This window comes from Raphanus sativus, chromosome 4 (genome assembly GCF_000801105.2).
Source record: "Raphanus sativus cultivar WK10039 chromosome 4, ASM80110v3, whole genome shotgun sequence".
Taxonomy (NCBI): Eukaryota; Viridiplantae; Streptophyta; class Magnoliopsida; order Brassicales; family Brassicaceae; genus Raphanus; species Raphanus sativus.
Genome location: NC_079514.1, coordinates 22,795,530 through 22,798,996, shown reverse-complemented (window position 1 = coordinate 22,798,996; position 3,467 = coordinate 22,795,530). Strand labels below are relative to the sequence as shown.

The following is a 3,467-nucleotide window of genomic DNA, read 5'->3' as shown; positions in this document are numbered from 1 at the left end:
ACACTACAGGAAATGTGAGTACTAATAGCATCAGATTATAGCGTTTTTGACATTTGTGCTATTGTATACCAACACCGATTTTTTTAATAGCGTTTATAAATTTAAAACGCTATGTTTTGTATGGTGGGAAAATAAAAAAAAATAGCCGCGTAAATTTGCTAAATGTAGACGTCTTACCATTATAGATTGAAAAATTAAATGCTATAGTAAATATAAAATATCCCAAATTTTAGTAAAAAGTACTAATTGGTTGATAAGTGGAGATGAGAATTACAAATCTCTAATCTCAGCCGTTAATAGTAACTAATCATATATCCCCAAAACTAAATCTTCCCCGTGAAGCTCTCTCTCTCTCTCTTTCTCTGCAAATCCCACGTCTGTGTTCAAGTCTTGCTTCGATTTCTCCAATCTCAAACCCTAATTTCATACATAGAGAAGATAGAATTGATGGAGTCGAGTCTTCCTTTCAAGAGAAGTAAACTCTGTTATTGACTGTGGATGTCTGAGAAACGAGATTCTCTGAGTTGAAGCGGTTCCTCAATTAACCACATGCACCTTCCTCTCTCTCTTTCATTCCTTAGTCGATCTGTGCTATGAATATCGGTGGTCGGTTCATCGCCAGTTCTCAACAGGAAGAGTTTGTTCTGATCAATACTGATGAGATGCCAGAGTAAGATCTCAGATTCTAAGTAGCTGTCTTTCGATATGAGTTTCTTTATTTCTGTGCTAATGTCTTTATCTTTTATCTTTTGATTTGGGTTTCTTTACTGATTTTTAAGTTAGAGTTGTATGCTTTGACTTGATTCTTAATAAACTTAATGGATTTCCAGAATTCATCGAGAACATCTCCTGTTCGTCTTTAAGTTTCAGATGACATGTAATTCTACAGGAACAGCTTGCTAGCTTCTAAGAGTCTGGCCAGAAGACAGCGATCATGGTTTGTTCTCTGATCTTCCAGAGAAAGATCTGAAGGTCGGATGGTCGAGGAGAAGAATCTCTCTTAGATCGTTTGATCGGAAGAAGAAGAAGAAAAAGATGGGAATCATGTTCACGCGGATGTTCTTCAGTGTTCGGCAACAAAGAAGCTCGTATCCTCGTCCTCGGTCTCGGCAATGCTGGAAAAACTACTATCCTCTGTAAAACATTCACTCCCCTCCATCTATTTGTGTTTTGTTTGATTACAGTTCGGCTTCAGATGGGGGAGGTTGTCTCCACGATTCCGAGTATGTAACTCTGCTCAGGATCTGATTTTTTTTTTATAATTGTTCATTTGCCGTTCCTGTTATTGGTTTTCTCTGATCTGTGCAGTACAACAATATCAAGTTTCAGGTCTGGGATTTAGGTACGTTTCCTAAAGATACTAGTATTCCTTTGGTCTTACTTCCATGTTGAACTGGATCCATGTTAGCAGATGACTGATTGACACATGTGAATTATTGAATATGGGTTGACAAAAAGCTTTATGTCTATCTAAAAAAAAAAAAGTGATGATTTGTATAGGAAGCTTTCTGTTCAGTAGGTTCTTGCATATGGTTTCTAGATTATGTGTCACCATTTTGAATAAATGAATTTGGTTCCGTGGAAGACATTATATTAACTAGAGTTTTTCTTGTGGCAGGTGGACAAACGAGCATCAGGTAGTTTAATCTTTTAACTTAAAAATCCTTTCTTGTGTGTTCTAAAAGATGTGTGTGTGTGTTTCCAGGGAGACGGGGAGGATATAAACGTCGATTTGACTGAACAGAAGAAAGCCAATGACGTCGATTCCATCAGAATCCATCAATATCTCGGCTTTGAGTTTCAGGTGAATGTCCAGTGGTGAAAGGAAACAAATGGTCATCCACAAAATGGTTCCATGTCCACGAGTTCAAGGTTTAGATTAAGAAAAAAAACTGAAGTGAAGTCGAGAAAAGAAAAGAATTGATAGGAAAGGGGAAAACAAGATTTTATTGTTTTGAAGTCTAAAGTGTAATTTAAAATTTGGATATTTGATGTTTGTTGTTTAAAACGTCTTGCTTTGGACTATATGATTATTAGGTATTAATATGTACAAAATAAAATATTTAGATAACTGAATTTTGTTAGGTATTGTTAAGAAAACTAATTTTGAAAAGCATGTTTACAAATTATTTAAAAACTTCAATAATTTAAAACATGATTCTCGTTATGTACTAAGATGAATAGTACCCCAAAACATGTAGAGTGCATTACATATTGAGACACTTTATTCTCTTTTTTGTCATGTTAAGTCACTTCCCGTTAGAGATACACTTTCTTCCCTTCTCTCTCATTTGTTTTTACCCAAATACCCCTTACGTCTGGTTAAGAGAAAGAAGAGTCTGGTTTGTTTTTATTTTTTTCTATTTTAAAATTCTGTGTATTTTGTGGTGATATTTTTTTTATTCGTACTTTATATATCTCCAAACCAAACGAAATGAAAAAAGACATGTTTTCTTCTTTTTTAATTATTATTGTTTGATATAGTAAATTATGTTTTTTTATTCTCTATAATTTGATATCCATTTTGATATGTTTTATTGTTATATTTCAGAAGATACAAATAAAAAATATGGACAAAAGAGTTGTGGATATAAACATTGTAGTTGTGTACATTCAGCTATTGTGGATGGATATGATCATGCTAAATTTTCAAATTATAATTTACTGGTCATGTGTTTCATGGACATGGATAAAAAATATGTTTTTCAAATTATATATTGTGATATCCATTTTGATTAAATTTGTGATATTTTAATTTTCTATATATATTTTTATTTTTATTTTTATTTATAATTTATTGGACATGTGTTTTATGGACATGGACAAAAAGTTATTGAATGTGTTTTCGTGGACATGGGCATAAGACTATGGATAAAAGTTTGTTTTCGTGGATATGGACAGAAGACATATGTAAAAGTTTCATGTGTACACAAAATTCTCCTGAAACATTGAATTCTTTCCACCATCTGAAACCAGTCAAAACAAACTCATAGGTGAGTCATCTGAAACAGAAAGATACTAAATTGGTATGTATCTGAATAATATCGTAATAACCTGTGGAGGTTCGGTACGGTGGTATTGCTATACTCGTACGATGATCTGCCAGTTGAGTAATCTTGGAGGAAGAGTAATCTTGTAGGAAGATGAAGAATATATGTTGAGTTTGTTGATGGGGAACCTATCAGTAGCAAATAACCTCAACGGAAGACGCGGATCTGGTTGCATGGTTTCTGAAAGTGATAGGAGATTTTGATAAAATTAACAAAACTGTTTTGGAAGATAAAGAATAATCCAAAAAAGATTGTTGGTTGAACTCGATTTAGAAACCCTAAAAAAACTCCCAATTTTTTTTTTTAAATGAAATTGAAAGTTAACAAAACTGAAATTGAAAGTTTTACCAACTGTATTGGAAGAGAAACAAAAACAATCGACGAAAAAACCCAGAGAAGATTGTTGGTTGAACTCGA

General features: G+C 33.3%; 1 long non-coding RNA gene across 2 annotated transcripts; it reads left to right on the top strand.

Moving 5' to 3' along the window:
* Window positions 1-275: 275 nt before the first annotated feature.
* Window positions 276-2,076, top strand: LOC108831998 (uncharacterized). 2 transcript variants are annotated; one of them, XR_001946446.2, is made up of 5 exons: window positions 277-670; window positions 890-1,223; window positions 1,309-1,342; window positions 1,619-1,637; window positions 1,706-2,076. It is a non-coding gene; the product is annotated as an uncharacterized LOC108831998 (long non-coding RNA). The 2 variants fall into 2 exon arrangements; XR_001946445.2 differs by having other exon boundaries at window positions 276-670; window positions 890-1,342.
* The last annotated feature ends 1,391 nt before the right edge of the window (window positions 2,077-3,467 follow it).